At 38.8% G+C, this 18,811-nt stretch overlaps 1 protein-coding gene, 1 long non-coding RNA gene and 1 pseudogene across 3 annotated transcripts in view; all 3 read left to right on the top strand.

The window, feature by feature from the left end:
* Positions 1-18,811, top strand: part of LOC116666086 — a 488,237-nt pseudogene that overhangs the window by 134,135 nt on the left and 335,291 nt on the right.
* The window catches only part of TOX3 (TOX high mobility group box family member 3), a 352,301-nt gene that overhangs the window by 50,311 nt on the left and 283,179 nt on the right, over positions 1-18,811 (top strand). The window lies entirely within an intron of this gene.
* LOC116665749 overlaps positions 11,820-18,811 on the top strand; it is a 75,653-nt gene continuing 68,661 nt past the window's right edge. Inside the window, exon 1 of the long non-coding RNA XR_004322409.1 lies at positions 11,820-13,601. This is a non-coding gene — a long non-coding RNA (uncharacterized LOC116665749). The remainder of the gene's footprint in view (positions 13,602-18,811) is intronic.

Raw genomic sequence — 18,811 nt, 5'->3', positions numbered from 1 at the left:
CTGTTCACTTATTATTCTTTAACAGACCATGAGAGCTTGAGTGTGGTAAAAAATTCTTAAATCTTGATGGCTGTGTGTCTGTGGGGTTATCATTTTCTCCACCTCAAACATGGATGGTGGCGCACCCATGTTCATAGTGCCATTGGCCCATTATTCACTATATTCCACAGAGAGGAAAGCAACCCAAATGCCCATCGATAAAGAAAATGCTGTATGTACATACAATGGAATATTACTCAGTCTTAAAGAAGATGGCAGTCCTTGTCACATCCTATCACATGGATGGACCTTGAAGGCATTATACTAAGTGAAATAAGACAGCCACAAAAAAGACACGTATTGTTTGATCTCACTTATATGTGGCATCTAAAATGGTCAAATTCATAGAAACAGAAAGTAGAATTGCAGTTACCAGGAAATGAAGGAATTGTTATCTAATGGATATAGTGTTTTAGTTTTGCAAGGTGAAAAAATTCTGGAGATTGCCTGCACAATGTGAATATAGTTAACATTTCTGCCATATGATATCACTTACATGTGGAATCTTAAAAAAAAGACAAACTTATTTACAAAACAGAAACAGACTCACAGACATAGAAAATAAACTTATGGTTACTGGGGGAAAAAGGGGTGAGAAAGGATAAATTGGGAGTTTGAGATTTGCAGGTACACACTACTATATATAAGATAGATAAACAACAAGTTCATACTGTACAGCACAGGGAACTATATTCAATATCTTGTAGTGATTTATGGTGAAAAAGAGTATGAAAGCTAATATATGTGTGTTCATGTGTGACTGAAGCATTGTGCTGTACACCAGAGATTGACACACTGTAAACTGACTATACTTCAATAAAATACTATATATAAAGATTCCTTAACTGTGCACTTAAAAATTTTTAGTTAAAAAAATGATGGGATGGAAAGATAGAGACTGACAGCATCTTGGAGCAGCTGTACCAGTCCTGGGCTGCTCCCTCCAGACTTCTTGTCATATAAAGAAAATAAAGCTGTACTCAGTAGTTAAAAAAAAGTAGACAATGTCTCCCCAAAGCTTGCAGACTCCCAGGATGGTGATCAAGACTCTCCATCAACTGGTCTTAAATTTTGGTTTTCCATTTATCCTTTTGTCTTCAGAAGTTTTAGTCAATCTGGACCAGAAGCCTGGTGCAGTCCAGTCTCCCAGACTCATCTTTTTCACTATAAGTCACTCTTCCAGGAGACTTTCTTGAGACCAGTGTTTGGGACAGTTTTCCCATTCTGAGTGCTCATATTTCTTGTGGTACTTAGCTCTTCCTGTCTTGTATTGGAACTTAGGTATAAATCTTCTCTATATCCTCTCCACGGTTATACTGTATGTTCCTTGAAGTCAGGAGACATGATTTTAAAATTACCACATTTTCCATAGCACCATCCAAGTGTCAGGCACATAATAAGTGCTTGGAATACAAGCAAACAAACCAAAAATATGGCCAGAAGTTTTAACCATGGCTGAAGTGGAAATGTATGAGGTTCTTAATAATGCTGAGCCTATTGATTCCATTATTTTATCTTCAAGTTTGGATATATGGCATGTTGATTTGAATCAAACAGAAGTCTCTAGGGTCATGTTAAGGATGGAATTCTGTGAAGTCAAGTGAATCAGTTGCACGGTTATTCTTAATCATTAGCTAGTTGAGACAAATAACACAGAATCGATCATTTTTCCATATGACATTTTCATCATATAGACTGGAAGTTTCTAATTTTTTACAATATGAAAACCTCTATTTTTAATGCTAATTTTATGATAATAGTACTTTTGTGTCTAGGGAAGGAGAAAATACACAATAATAGAGCTATGACAAATTCAATGATGCTTCAAGAATCTTTTGTATCTTGTTAGTCATAGCACCATCTACATATATTTGAAAAACAGCAGAATTTGGTTGTGTGATGCATATGTTATTCTAACAACAGCTAACGCATGTAGTTTAAATAGATTTTCAGAACTCTTTCCAGTGGAGCCATTGATGTAAATATCTATTGACTAACCAATATCTTGCAAATGTCTGTCTACATTTTGTGCAAAAAAACCACGGAGGACTAGATTCTATTCCAACACCTTTCAGCTAAGTGCACTATTTTTCTTATCCTACCTTCTTTGGGAAGACTATGAAGTCTTACCCTCATATTAATTGTTGGAATCCTTCACTCATGGTTGGCCCTACCTTACACAATGAAACGTAGATGGTTTACTAAGTTAAATGTTAAGAAACACACTGTCCAACCAATGACAGATCACTTTATGACAACTAGAGTGGGGTCTGGTGTTAATGGCCAGGATCTCCTTAATTGGATTTTGCTAAAATTCTTGCTCTGACATGCCTGTCTTTTGTTGATATTATCTGATGTCTACTTTGGTCACACAGATCTTCCTCTGTGTAGAATAGCAGCCCATGTCTTACAGTCTCAGTTTAAAGGCCACTTCTTCATGGAGGCCTTGCCTACTTCCTCTTAGCCTAGAAGACTTCCGCTTTTGTAAGTCACAACTGTGCTCATAATTCCACCATCAGGATGGCATGGCACAGACAGCAGGGACTTCATCTCCTACATACGTGTATCCTTAGCACATAGCGGCTGATCAGTAGATGTTTGCTGCATAAATGAGTGAATATCCCTTGCTGTTTCATTTGAGGCTCTCTGCATTGGGCTGATTGATTCATTACAGAGGAATGTCCACCTCAGTCTAAAAATTTCTCAAAAGCCAGACCTAAGATGTGATCTTCATCGGTTGTATTTGCCTGACGCACCCACGCCTGTTCGTATTTGTGACTGCCTGTATATGTGCAAATGCTGAAGTCTATTCACATCTTCTCTAACATATAATCTGAAAAGTGTCCTGTCTTTCTTCACTGCCAGACAATTGTTTTTCAATAGTGCTTGATATCTGTCCCTTAGAATGTAAGTCCCATGAGGGCAAGAACTTTGTTTATCTGGCTTCTGTGATATTCCTAGCACCTATGCTAGTCCTTGGCAGGCCCCTGATAAACATTTGTTGTATGACTGTTGACGGACTGACTGATTTAATTGTTTGGAGGAGTGTTGTGATGTGGATATGATTAAAATGCTCCACACAGAGAAGCAGGAAGTAAACTAGGTACTCCTATCCATTGCCTTTAGTAGATACTGAGATAGAATAACAAGACTGTTCTATTCACGTATTAGCCTTGCTTTCCAAACTGCCTCCCTTTTCTTAAGGGAACCTCTAACTCCTTACATCCTCATCGCCCATCATACGCAATATGTTATTTCCTGGACACTGGACTTTCTGTCTTGCTTCAACTTCAAGTTCAGTAGGAGAAACAAATTGAGACTTTCAGGGACCTGGACACCAAAAATGTGTACTGCTTCTTGAATTACCCTCATCAGCGGTGCGGATTGTTGAGGAGGATAAATGAAGACATTATAGTTCAGGTTTGATCGCAAACCCCATTTGCATTCCCCAACAAAGAACAAGTCTGTGTTTCGCTGTGATTGTATAATAGGAAGTAAAGTACTGTGGCTTATGTTACTTGGAGTTGATTTAAATTTTTATGAACCTGATACCTCTGAAAGGCAATAATCAAAATGAAACCAGGGTAATTATTTTCATTTGAAAGCATCAGAATGAGACCTCATTACATTCCAGGGAGTGACTCAAGGGGAAGTATGGGAAGGCGAAGCATAAACTCCATTTTGAAAATAAATTTCTTAAAATTTTCAGCAAAGTCACAGAAGGGAGTACAGAGCCAGAGGTGACGATTTTCAATCAATATTCCAAATTCTTTTAATTAAGGATGTCTTGGGATTGCAGACTGTGCTGGGACATACATATGTATCTATAATAAACAAGATGTATTTTGTAGAAATGGATTTGGGTTTTGGCATCGACTTGATAGGGAGATCAAAGCACTAGCTGGCATTAGAAGGATTTAGATACATTTGTCATAGGCAGCTGTTATGCTAATCTCATTTATGCAGTTGTCAGCTGATAGGCTCTGATGAGCCAGCTGAGTGGGAAAATCATTATTCCATCCCTATTGTGATAAGTGTTATTTATTACTGTCAAATGGTATTAATGTTTGATTCAAAGATGGGGAGTGGGCACCATCTACACAAAGTTCAGCCATTCATGGTCAACTGCAACAAAAGGAATCGCTGAATTCCAGCCAAACGAACTTCATTTCTGGGTGAAAAAAGAATAATGGATTTAATTTGCATATGTTTTAAAAGGGTAATGAAGTAATATGATGTTTATCTTGGTTGAAGAGTGGTAATTTTCACTGGCGGGACTCCAGCTTCGTTGGAGCCATTGTGAAGCATTTACTGTTGGGTTGGTGTGGAAGGACTTTTCAAAGCAGCAGGTGCATTGGGGGTTGGGGGGAGCAAGATGATTTATTCATTAGGCCAAAAATGAGCAATCTGGACATCTATTTTTTCTTCATCTTCCTCAGAAATGTATATAACTAAATCCCCTCTCTCTTCCCCTGTGATGGTGATAGCCCCTGATTTTCACATTCCTTTTGTGGCCTTTGACAATTTAATTATGTGAAATCCCTAACCCGTCACTCACTTCATTTCTGTTCCCCTTTTGTTATGATCAGATTTGCTGTTTCCACTCCATCTAAACTGATATCTGTACAGGCCTGGTGTTTTGGAATGGAGCGTGGCTTTCTTAGGGTAAAGCTAGGAGACAGTTAAGGAAGGCTACCAACGGCTGAGGGTTTGTTCTTAAGCATTTTGTTAAATTAACTGCTCAGCTGAGCTCTGAGTTGTTAAAAATGATTCCCCTCTGTTTGGGGACTTGCAGAGAGCTGTCCCCCTTCCAATACAGCTGTGTTGGTTCATGCCGCTTTGGATTATTTTTCTTGCGTTAAAAATACAGATAACCTAATTATAGCACCTCCCCAGTTCCCAAACGCCTCACTTAATGACTCATTAGTGCAGCGAGAACACTTTCCATCGCTTGCTAAATAATATTCCATTTCTGAGGACTTCATCTCTTTTTTCGTATTTGCTCTGAAAAAAAAAGTTTGACTCAACATATTTCAGAGCCTTTAGATTTTGCTGATTGGCTCCATTTCTATAACAAGCTGGTCACTTTTCAGGATCTAGCTTTTCCCGTCTTCTGGGGTTGATAAAGATCGGGGCAGATGCTTTTGTTCAGTGGGAGAGGGTCACAAGGGATTTTGTAAATCCCTGAACTCAAAGAAAACTGTCTTCCTTCTCACCCAGCATTTAATGGGGTTTCATTGGAATCCAGAATCTGCCATTGTGTGACTTAATCCACCGTGTTTCCCCAGAAGCCAATATAATGCCTGGAACAGAGGCCCTCAAGGAATATTCGCTGACTAAATGAACGAACCTTAGGAAGCTTATAGTCTAGTTCAAGGGCTGGCAAACTTTTTCTGTACAGGACCAGACAGTAAACATCTTAGGCTTTGTGCACCATATGGTCTTTGTTGTAACTGTTCAACTGCTGTTGTAGGATGAAAGCAACCAGCAGACCATATATAAATGAATGTGCATGGCTATGTTCCAATAAATCTTTGTTTACGGTTACTGAAATTTGAATTTTATATAATTTTCACATGTCATGAAATATTTTTATTTTGATTTTTTTTCCCCCAACTAATCAAACATGTGAAAATCATTCTTAGCTCACAGCCATACAAAAACAGATAGTGGATTGGATTTGATCCGTGGGCCATACCTTGCTGACCCCTGGTCTAGTTAGTCTACAGGGTGATGAAGTGCTCACTTCTCTGGCCTCACCTCCTGTTTCTCTCTCCCTCCCTCACTACCCTCCAGCCACTTTGACCTCTTTTCTGTTCTGCAGACTCACCAAGATTGTTCCTACTTCTGGACCATTGCCTTTGCCATCCTTCTGCCTGGAACACTTTGCCCTCAGACGTTCCCATGACTGGTTTCTCCTTCTCACAATTTATTTGGGTCTCAGCTCAAATGACAAGTCTTCACAGAGGTCTAATACCCCATCTCCAAGTGGGCATCCCTGTCCCAGCCGACTGTCCTTTATTCCACTGCATCTTGTGTCCTTATCAACATCTGAGATGATTTTATAAAAGACATCTCTCTTCTAGAATGTAAATTCGTTTAGAGAAGGACCGTTTTCTTGGTCTTTTAGAATGTGGTTCTTTGGTGCCTAGAACAGGGACAGTCACGGTTTGTGGACTGAATGGGGTTGGTGTTACAAGTATACAGGGTGCAGAAGGACATAACTGAAGACACATGCTCTTATTCTGGAAGTATTTTGATATTCTTCTCTGCAAAAATCTCAACAATCAAATAAGGGAGGAAATGTATGCTCAAATAACTGTGATGTAAAGATACCAAGCACTGAGAGCCACAAGGGATTCAAAGGGGGTATAGATCACCCCCAGGTAGATGAAAAGCAGATGGCTTCATGTAGGAGGGAGTCTTTGCAATGAGCATTGAGTCTGCAGGAAGGAGTGAGGAAGATTCACCACAGTGTGGGTTTCCAGATACAGAGGACATATCCAACAGACACCGATTCTTAGGGATCATTTATGACTGTTACATTCAAGTGAAGAACCCACCCTGTTTCAGTAGAGAGATCCGAATGTAAGTCTTTGAATGCTTATATTCCTAAGGAACCTCTTGCAGAGAAGTGTGTTAAATACTTAGTCGAGTCTCTCCATTAAAGATCTATCACCATAGCAACAATTAGATGCTAAGAGCTTCTCCCAGCAAGTGGAGTTAATGGACCATGTGAACAAAGAACAGGTGTGACAAATATTATTCTGCTTGTCGTAAATAGTGTCTTGAATAGCATCTGGCTTTTGCTGGCCACCTAGCCTCTTCTCCATCACCCCTACACACAATTTCACGCCAGTTTCCCCAAGGTACTGTGCTGTCTCATACCTTTGCATGAGCTGAAACCTTTCCTTCACATATTCCTTGAATGTCCATGGGGCTAAGGAAGGTAATCTAATGAGCGAAGTGGACTGGGTGGGGTTTGGGACAAGCTGGAGGGTCCTCACTGTATCTAAAGAAAGGTCCACTGCTTGATCTCAGCCAATTTTTGTCACACAGGAATGTGGGCTCTAGGCTGACAAACCTTCAAACTTTTTTTTTTTTTGGAGAAATGGGAAATCTGAATCCTTAAATATTAGCAACTAGTTTAAATTTTTTTTAATACAGCTGACTGTGAGATTTGACTGCCCTACTGGTTTGCTTCTTTTAGTCTAAGCTAACTCCTCATCCTCCTTTATGATTTTGCTCAAGGGCCACCTCTTTCTTTGCACTTTCATACCTTGTACATGCGACTACCATAGTTCTATTTATTTATTTATTTATCTATCTGTTTATTTATTTATTTACTGAAGTACAATCAACCACAGTGTGTCAAGCTCTGGTACACAGTACACTGTCCCAGCCATGCGCACACATAAATATATTCGCCTCACATTCTTTTTCTCTCTAAAGGCGACTACCATAGTTCTTATCATGTGGGCTGTAATTCTGACTGGACTCCTCGGAGACCCCAACTAGATGATGAGGTCCTAGGAGATGAGGATTAGAAGGCAGCAAGCTTAGCCCATGTGGCTTTGGACTCTTGTTACCACTCTGCCATCAGCTAAGTTACATGAAACTCACTACCTCACCAGATATAGATATAATGTTGTCAAGGAAACTATACAGCATCCCTTTACATGTTCCATGAAAGCATCAGTTGAGTTTTAGTTCCAGAAAGGCTTGGCATTCTCTAAGCAACTGGTGTGTGTGTGTGTGTGTGTGTGTGTGTGTGTGTGTGTGTGCGTGCTTTGCTTTGACCTGCAGGGAGCTCTCTGCCTCATTTACAGTTCACCTCTGTATGTTCCCCTGACCATATGTTTTCTTTCATCCTAGTTTATTCTTTGTCTTACACTCTTGTATTTCAGGTATTTTTTTTTTAAAGGAAACTCAAATATTTTTTTTTGAACATGAAACAGAATATGAATAGATAAAGACAAATCACATTTAATTTTATATTTTTTCCAAGTTATTCTTTGCGTTAGTTACAGAGAATGGGGAAAGTGAGCATGCGACGTCTTTTACCTTTCTCATTAGTCAACACTGAGCCCACCAACAATGTTCTGTGGATAAATATTTGATGAATATACACCTGAGTGATGAGTAGACAATGAGATATTTGATCATGTCAATCAATTTCCTTTAGATAATCCATTTAAAGTGGCAAATAAATTGATGAGGCAAACCACGGTTTTCATTATCGAGAATGAAGATGGGTATTTGAGATCTTAGCTCCTTTGCCACATTTATAATTTTATTACTAGAGCTTCACACCAGAGCCGCTAACGAGAATAAGTTTAAGAAGACTGAAATTACATCACATTATAACTGACACTTCTAGGATTAATTTTACAACTTGTGATTTTAATTTTGGTGAAAATGTATTTAAAATTATCTCTTGTCACCATCTCTTATTAAACATAATGAAACTTGATGACATTCTAATAACATTAAACTGTTTTGGTAGTCACTGAGGTTAGTCTGAAAAGACTATTCAAGCTAAGAAAATAGTGGATCACTTTTGAAAGACAGTATTTGGGGAGCTTTGAGGAGCTGAGTATTTCATTCAGCTCACATACTACATTATTGCTCATACTCGTGGGTAATTTAGAAGGTATTCTGTATGTTAGAAAAACTGGTGTGCAATTAATGGGGGGAAATCAAGGACATTTTAGCAAAGAAGGAAACAAGAAGAGGGAAGAGGTCACTTCACTGCAATTTGGTGTCTGTGTTTTGGGCTGGTTTTTATTGTTAGCAGGGCCATGAAAAATACTGGGTCCCCAAAACTTGGTAAATAAAATTCCTGATGTAATGAGGTCATTGCATTTATCTTTTTAGATCTTCCTTGTCTCCTTTCTTCCCTCCCTCATATCCTTCTTTCTTTTCTTCCTTCCTCCTTCATTTCCAACCCAGGTTTCAAAATGTCATGATCTTCCTCTTGGATCAACTTTTTCCTTTTGCCAGATCAGGCAAAAAATTACTTTGGGATAGAATGATATTACAGAGTGGGAAAGGTTAGATCACAGTGGGATTATAGTTTCTCGTTTTCCCTAATGGTGGAATAATTGTTGGCCTAAAAGCTTGTTACATTCCTAAGATTTGCTAATTTAGGGACTATATATGTTCACTTCATATATCTTCTTTTGTGTTTTTCTAAGAAACTTGTGGGTTTTTCATGACATTCTTTCAACTCTATCTTGGGTCACTCCCTTCTCTGCCTTTAACCTCATTCCCAGATGTAAATGATGTTAATACAACAGACATGTACTGCATATTTACTATATGTCAGTTGCCGGCTGGGTATGGGAGATCCTGACCAGAATAAGAATCAATGTTTGCCATCTAGGAGCTCATTGTTTAGTGGGAAAAACACTATTATTTGGACAAGTCAATGAATAATTCTAGGATAATCAGATAAGTGGTACGAAAGCCTATCACCTAAGTACCAATAGGAACAGAAGGAAAAGAATGATTAGAAAGTTTTTCAGAGGTGACATTGGAAATGGGTCTGGAAGGATCTGTAGTGCACTAGCCAGAGAAAAAGAGAAAAAAGAATTCTGGTGGAGGGAAAACATGTGCAAGACCATCATGACCACCCCCACAAGTAGAGCTGGATATAATGGAAGCAGAGGGACCTGGTGGATGGGTGGGTGGAGGGAGTCTTGGGAAATGAAGCCAAGCTCAGGCTGTGGAAAGCCTTTCCTGTGCTAGGGATTTTTGATTTTTTTTCGTGTGAGTTATAGGGAGCCATGGGCATTTTAAATAAGAGAAGAGGCATGATAGACCTGTGATTAAAGAGGATCATATTGGAGCAAAGAAAGGTTGAGAGGAAGACTTGGTAGGAAACTATGGATACAGTCCAGGTGAGAGATGATAAGAGTCTAACTAGGGTCTCACTAGATAATGGAAGAGGAGGGTAGATTTGAGAGAGATTTAGGAGGTGGCATTGACACTGGGGACTGACTGGACAATAAAGATAAAGGACAGGGAGGAATTGAGGGTGACTCTGAAGCCATCTATTGCCTGATGTGTTCATTTCAAGATGGGATGGAATTAGATGCAGTCTGACAGCTCATGTGCCCCAATGTCTAGTGGAAATGGTGTCATGCAGAGAACATTCTGTGCTTCATTCATTTATTCTCATCCACTCACCTATTCATTCTTTTATTCATCCAACAAATATTAATTGAGAAATAATGCCTAGATGCCAGGTATTCTGCCAGTCACAAGGAATATGCTAAAAACTCAGAAAAAAGTCAAAAGCAAAATATCTTAAGGCTTTAAAACAGCACAGCAGCACACCTGTCATCTTCTTGCTGTACCTATTGAGGTAGAACCTGGAAGTACATGTCATCTCTCCCCTGCGCTGACCTAGGACCTTAGAAGTATGCAGAGGGATGTATTAGAAATACAGGTCACACCTTAAAGAACTAAAAATGAAGTTACCGTATGATCTAGCAATCTTACTCCTGGGCATATATTCAGAGAAAACTCTAACTCAAAAAGATACATGTGCCCCAATGTTCAGAGCAGGACTATTTACAATAGCCAAGACATGGAACCCAAGTGTCTATTGACAGATGATTGCATAAAGAAAATGTGGTATATATACATATACATATATAGATAGATAGATAGATAGATAGATAGATAGATAGATAATGGAATACTACTCAGCCATAAAAAGAATGAAATAATGCCATTTGTAACAACATAAATGGACCTAGAGATTATCATACTAAGGAAGTTGGACAGAGAAAGACAAATACCATTTATCACTTATATGTGGAATATAAAAAATGATACAAACAAACTTATTTACAAAACAGAAATAGACTCACAGACATAAAAAACCAAACTTATGGTTATCCAAGGGGAAAGGTGGGGAGGAATAAATTAGGAGTTTAGGATTAACAGATGCTACTACATATAAAACAGATAAAGAACAAGGTCTCACTGTATACAACAGGGAACAATACTCAATAACTTGTAATAACCTAGAACGGAGAAGAATCTGAAAAACAATGTATGTACCAAACTGGAGATACCTCAAAAGACTAGGAATAAACTTACCATATGACCCAGGAATCCCGCTCCTGGGCATATATCCAGAAGAAATCCTACTTCAAAATGACACCTGCACCCCAATGTTCATAGCAGCACTATTTACAATAGCCAAGACATGGAAACAGCCTAAATGTCCATCAGCAGATGACTGGATAAAGAAGCTGTGGTATATTTATACAATGGAATACTATTCAGCCATTAAAAACTGACAACATAACGCCATTTGCAGCAACATGGATGTTCCTGGAGAATGTCATTCTAAATGAAGTAAGCCAGAAAGAGAAAGAAAAATACTGTATGAGATCACTCCTATGTGGAATCTGAAAAAAACAAAAAAACAAAAAACAAAAACATAAATACAAAACAGAAACAGACTCACAGACATAGAATACAAACTTGTGGTTGCCAAGAGGGCAGAGGGTGGGAAGGGACAGACTGGGATTTCAAAATGCAGAATAGATAAACAAGATTATACTGTATTGCACAGGGAAATAAATACAAGATCTTATGGTAGCTCACAGAGAAAAAAATGTGACAATGAATATATATATATGTTCATGCATAACTGAAAAATTGTGCTCTACACTGGAATTTGACACAACATTGTAAAATGATTATAACTCAATAAAAAATGTTGAAAAAAAGAATATATGTATATAACTGAATCACTTTGCTGTATACCAGAAACACAACATTCTAAACCATCTATACATCAAAAGAAAAAAAAAAAAAGAAAAAAAAAAGAAATACTATTCACAGAAGGAGCAAGGTGGTTGACCTGGGTGGGATACATGCTATCCTAGAGAGAAAAGGAATCCTTGGAGCTTTCTGAAGTGCCCCCTTTGCCATCACAGGTTCTTGTTTCACACGTGGGAATTTATATTTCCTCTCTTACTTCACTCACCTTCTCACGAGAATTTTGATTTAAAAACTTTCCGGAATTTTGGTCCCAGCAATGTGTCTCTCTTCTGTTGTATGTTTTCCTTGGCACTCTTTCAGATATATGTGTTCTTCGATAATAATTGTTTGTTTTTTCTTGAAGTTAAAAAATATGTTATCTATCACAGCACATCTGCATCATTCTCTATCTGGTTTTCTTTCCCCTCCAGCTTTATTAAGATAGAATTGACATCTGACACTGTCTACATTTCAGGTGGATAGTGTGACAATTTGATACACGTGTACACTGTGAAATGTTTACCACAAGAGTTAACACATCCTTTACCTCATGTGATGACCATTTTGTTGTTGTTGTTATGGTGAGTTCATCCTGCTTTTCTCCTAATTATTTCGTACACAGGCTTCATTCCTTTCTCTGGAGAGTTTTTGTCCTTCCCCTCATCTTTATAGTCAACATATTCCTTTCATAGTACTTGATTTGTCTTTGATTTCCTTTTTATTCACTTAAATTTGATATGTTTCTGGCTAGAAATCAAATATATATATTTTACATTTTTTATCATGAAAAGTTTTGCATAAATGTAAAAATAGTAAATCCCCGTGTATCAGTCACGTCATTTCAACAATAATCCGCTCATGGCCAATCTTACTTCGAGCGACTTCCTTCTGTTTGCCTTCCCCTCCGCTTCCTGCTTTCCCACTGCTCTCTGCACTTGGATAAAGTCGAGTCTGCTGGAACCTGCCAGCTCTACCGTCTACTGATACTGGCTATCTTTCACTTCTTCTGATTTTAGGTTCTGTCACTTCTGTCTAGATAACTTTGTAACAAGGAACTTGTATGCTCCTCCATCCTGGATTGCTTAAAATCTACTCTTTTTTTCTACATTCCACAATTATAGACTGTTTCTATGTGAACAATGATGTATTAAATTTATGGACATTTCCATAAATGAGTTGACTTTAAGATACCCCCAACTCTACAATATGATTCTAATCAGCGCATTAATGAATGGGTACAGAAATGAGCCTACTTGCAAATTGCCAGATTAGATTTGTCCTTGTTTTACTAAAAGCTTTAACTAAAAGCAGGGCTTAAAATTCTGAAAATGATAAAGCTTCCTCCATTTCTTGGTCAAATTGTGCTTTTTAAAAGAATTTAAGAAATTTTTACTATCTGTTGACAGATGAGGTTTAAACAATGGGATAAAGCCTAAATCATTACATAAATCACCATGTAAAATAATGCTGTTATTAATATCGTGTTTTAAAGTTACTTTCTCCAGTTACAAAAATATTCTGACTTGAAAATAAAACTGTGAGCTGTGATTGATGTATTTTTTATGTGTCTGCTCAGGTCCTGCCTTCTTAATTGGTCTCAGTCAATTTCAGTGTGTTTTCTATGACATTTTCATCCTACAGCTGTCAAGCCAAAGAAAGAATTAATATCAATAATCCAGCGATCGGATTTAATCTGTAAGATTAGTCATCGTTTAAGCTACAAAGACATAGCCTGAAAAGAAAACCCTCATCAATTTTTTCTCATGCGATAGTGTAAGGTGGGTATTCATATATATGTGTAAAATCACACGTTCGCATGTATTTTATTGCATTCTTTGTGTTCTCGAAAACAATGTAAGCCACTGTGTTAAAAGAAACTGTCTTCTCCCAAACGGCATATAGTCTACTCTTACTTCATTTCTCACGTATCTAGAAGCAGCCTTAGCAGCTACTGAGTTTTGTCCTTAGAGGTTTTCATTTTTGTACATTTGTTTTAACAAGCATTGATTGATTTGCCGTTTTCTCAATTACCAAGGCATTGCTAACTTTACTGTATAGATCAACAAATAAAGACAGAAAGGGAGAAAGCCAGAAAACAGTGACAATAACACACTACAGCAATAAAATCTCTATGTCCCCTCCTTGTAAATTATTTTCCGTTCTACTGATTCAGTCTTGGCGTGTGTTGCTGCCATAGCTTAACAGACCAGGAGGCAAGGGAACAGAGAGCTTCAGCTCTTTCCTGCTGTTGCACAGCCACTGCTGCAAAGCCCTGTTTTATTACTTTATTTCAGGATAAGTCACATGGACCAGTAAAGGCAAACTCTTAGGTAGAGAATCAGGTAGACCAATGTTTCCTAAAAGAGGCTCTTCAAGACATTAATCTGTCGAGATGCCCTTGGAACAAATGGGTCTGTTGGTTAAACATGTTTTGGAAAATTGTATAAAGTCTCATTCTGGATGGTCACAGTGCAAATTTGTTATGCTAAATGTTCTGAGAAATCCTGGAGTTAAAAAAAAAAACAGCTCAGTATAATTTTTCTTTAACTCAGTGTGTTTCACGGTAGAGCCTTTTTTTTTTTTTTTTTTTTTTTTTTGCACATAATACAATTCACTGGAAAGGCGTAGGGAAACTTTTGCTTTAAGCCAATATCCATTTTCAATGACTTTGGTTAATAAAATGTACATCATAATCCCAGGTGCTTCAGGATATAGAATAATACTCAGATATAACCTCTGCTTTTAACACTCACAACTTAAAAGCCCAAGAAAGCCAGTTAAGAGAGGCAGAAATGCATCCATCAATCCATTTATTCATTTGTTTTTTTAAATCAGCATTTATTAAATACCTACTTTAGTCTAGGGAATGTGCAAAATATTGCTGACATAATGATGAAAAACCAAACCTGAGGGAGGTAGGGTAGGTTTCCCAGCGGAAGCAATGGCTGAGCTAAATCTTAAAGGGTGAATAGATGAGTGGGCATTCAGCAGATAAAAGGAGTTGATTGTGGAAAGGTATTCCAGATAAAAGCAACTGCATATGCAAAGACATAGAAAATTAAGAGCATAGCAAATTCAGGGTATTGTAGGTGAATACACCCACTATTTATCAACATCTCTTGTGTATTTATATGTTGTCTTTCCTAATGGAATGTAAGTTCCATGAGGTTTTTGGACTTTGTGGTTTTTGCCGTTGTGTTCCCGGGGCTTAGCATAGTATTAATCTTATAATAGGATCTTATTAAATTCTCATCAAATGAATGAGAAGTAGCCTGGCATTGCTGGAACCGACTGTCTTTGAAGGCAAGGTGGGAAGATGAGGCTGGGATGGTCGTGAGGGGCCTTGGGGGTTACAGTTAGACTTTTCCTGGTGGGTGAAAATGAATCATTGAGGGGTTGTAAGGAGGGGAGTGCCTTGGTCAGATTTGCAGTTTAGAAAGATTCCTCTGTGGGGAGAGAGGATGATGGCTCAGGGGCTTTGAGACTGGGAACAGTAGGAGGCTGTCATAATAATGCAGGAAAGAAGAAGTGAGGGTCTGACCAGGGTGGTTGCTGTTGGGTGAAGAGGGGACAGTTTGTAGTATGTAGAAGAGACCAGCCATAGGGACTGAATGGGACAGGGAAGGAAGGCAGGGAAGAAGGGAGGGGAAGGGTCAGCAAGGAATTCCTATGTTTCTGATTCAGAAAGTTGAAAAGACTTTTTGTTGTGGAAATCTTCAAACATATACAAGGTAGAGAGATCATGTACTTGTCATGTTAACACAGAGCCCATTTGGCTTCATCAGTCCTGACCTCCCTGCCTTATGTGCCTCACCTCTGCCCCGAGTGTTTTAAAGCAAATACCAGATACCCCATTATCTCATCCATAAATACTTCAGCATGTATTTCTAAGAGATAAGAATTGTTTCAAAACATAAACATAAAATCTTTAACACATCTAAAAAGTTAACATTAATTTCCTAGTATAATCAAATACTCAATATTCATACCATCTCAAAATGATGTTCTCTAATTGGTTTACTCAAATTAGGATCTAAATCAAAGTCCACACATTGCATTTGGTTGGTATGGTTCTTAACTCTTCTTTTAATCTGTAACAATTCCCTTCCCATTTATTCATTGAAGAAACCAGGCCATTTATCCTATAGAATTTCCAAGTTTTGCTGATTGCATCCTGATGGCACCATTTATCATGCTTCTCTAACCCCTGATCTTGCAAACTGGTAGTTAGACCTTATTGTAACTTTCTATACAGAAGAGGTAATCCCTCAAGATACAGACTTTATTGGAGAACAGGGTAAGTGCCCTGTTGGGAGTGATGGACAAAATGAATACATATGTGGGTAAGGGTTTTAAGGGGTGCTGTCAAAACTATACACAAATAGTTATTGGGAGGTGTGTTTGGGTCACCCAACATGGATTGCTGCCACCACCTGTAACTAAATGCCTTTGGAAAGTAAAGAAAAAGACAGTGAGAAGCCCTCTGGGTGCCTTTTTGAAAGCCATCCATTTGGTGGATACAGCAGTGTCACCTGGGTCTGTATCTTGGTCAGCTTTTTCAAAAGCTTTTGCCTTTCAACAGGAGTGTTTACTTATTATTTGAAGGGATGTGAGAGCCATGCCTGTGGGGCCTTATTTGGGGTTAGTTAGCTGAGAGGAATTGTGTTACCCACAATTGAGTCTGCTTAAGTCATGAGTTTATCACCATATACCTTGTTTTCTTTCCATCGTGTGTCCTCTAAGGGGCACTAATAGCCACTTTTGAAGAACCTGCTTAGAAAAATGTAAGCTGTGCTTTACCTGTTATGATTGTGTTTTTTTTTATAGAGGCTGTTTAACTGGAAACACAGTGTGCAGAGTACACATGTACAAGGAAACCTAAGTCTAGTGTTGGCCTATATTTGGTCCTGATATTGTTTGGTTTTATCTGCCTGGATCTTTTCTGGAAAGTGAATGAAGTGAACCAGCTATTATATCTAAGAGTTGGTTTCACACTACCTCTGTCTTGAAATCCAGGAAAACTCACCTCATCTAAAGGAGCTTTATTTCCATTTACTAAACAGTTACATAGAACCTATTAAGTGTCAGACATTGTTATAAATATTTCATACATAGTAGCTCATTTAATCCTCATTAACAACCCTTTGAAGCAGACACAATAATTATCCCCATTTTGTAGATGAAGAAACTGAGGCACAGAGAGGTTAAGTAACTTGCCTGCAGTTACATGGCTGATAAATAGCAGAGTAGTATTTAAACCTGATCTGGCTCTAGAGTTTATCCTCTTAGTGACTATGATATGTTGCCTACTGGCACTAATAGTCAAAATTAAAATGACCTTAGGACTTAAAAGGAGTCATGGCAGTTGAAGTGCAGTGGTTTAGGGTGTGAGTTTGGGCATCGCACAGACCAGGGTTAAATCCTGACTTTGTCACTTAGTGGTGGTGGAGTAAGAGTATGTGTTTACCTCTCTGAGCCTCTGTTTTTCTCCTCTGTAAGCTGGGGGTTGTACTTCTGGTTTTTCAAATTTGTTGTGAGGATAAAATGGCATCATGTGGTCAAGGCAACTGATACAGCTCTTAGACTACAGTAAGTCATTTAAAATGGTGGCCGTTATTATCATGGCATCATTCTAAAGAAACATCACAGCTTTGTGCACAGCGGACAGTGCTGTGAAGGGGACCACCATCGTTCCTCGGTGCTCAGCCAGACGTGATGAGAGTAGTTGGGTTGTCCGCATAATTACATGGAAGTTGATCCCATGTCTTTACTATTCTGTTAAACACAATAGGGACCACACACGGAAAAGGGATTAACAGATCAAACTTACACGTATAACGTTTAGGAAATGCTTTCACATACATTATCTCATTAGGTACAAATCAATGGAGAGCTGGCTCATGGAGCAGACTGGATGCATCTCTTCCCATCTCTGCGTTCAGTGATTTCACAGTGGTAGGCATTGGTGGTGGGAGCATTTACACCATTGAAATCAGCAAATGGGACAAATTGGTGTTTTGTTTTGTTCCACTTTTTACTACCAGAAAGCTGATTGTTAAACATTTATAAGCACAGCTCCATCACTAGGCACTGTTTCAGGTACTTAGCATGCATTCACTAAATCTTCTTAACTGCCCTATGAAGTGGCTACTATTTTACCTTCATTCTCAGAATGGGAAACTGAGGCACAGAGAGGTAAAGTAAATTGCCCAAAATAGTGCAACTAGCAGGTGGAAAAAGCCATGATTCAAACCCAGGAGCCCCGCCTGCAGACCCAGACTCTTAGCTGTCACAGGTTACTGTCTCTCCGAGTCTACTATGCTGTCATAATATGGTTCTGTCCCTTGGGAGATGAGAAACAGAGGCACAGTGCAATTACAGAATCAGGCATACATGCATTCAACAATTCTTTTTGAATGCCTGCTATATGGCTCACTGTCTGGAGGAGGTTAAGAATGGTAAGGTGAACCTGCCTCCTCTCCCTTTGCCCCTAACTAGACTGTGAACTCTTCGGGAACACAGACCATGACTCATTTCTCCCCAAGAACTAACATGGAACCTGACACATATTCACTGTCAACTAAGTGAATGAAAAAGGCTGATTGGGCAAGACCACCTAGTGGGGATACGGGCCATTTTACATTCAACATCCTTCCTTTCAGAAAGAGAGAGGCTATTGCACCACGTGGGTATGATGGTCTCCATCAAAGCAGGTCTGCCGTTCGTCTGCATGGTGTTTCCTGCTTCGCTGAAGAGTCTGGGAACTGAGCTAGGAGGCCAATCCCCAGTCTATAACTCCCGGGGATCTCTTGTCATCCAGACTGTAAGTTGACCCATGAATGAAGATGGACTCTGAGATACTCAGGCCAGTCCTCTTTCTGATGAAGATAGATGTCAGGGAGGAAGCCCAGGTCAAGCTGTGTCGCAGGCGAAACATTGTCAGGCTGAGAGAGGGCTGAGGGGTGAGTGACATGACCATACAAGTTAT

The sequence above is a fragment of the Camelus ferus genome, chromosome 9 (genome assembly GCF_009834535.1).
Source record: "Camelus ferus isolate YT-003-E chromosome 9, BCGSAC_Cfer_1.0, whole genome shotgun sequence".
NCBI classification, from domain to species: Eukaryota; Metazoa; Chordata; class Mammalia; order Artiodactyla; family Camelidae; genus Camelus; species Camelus ferus.
Note: the sequence above shows the minus strand (reverse complement) of the source record. Positions and strands in the feature narration are given on the sequence as shown.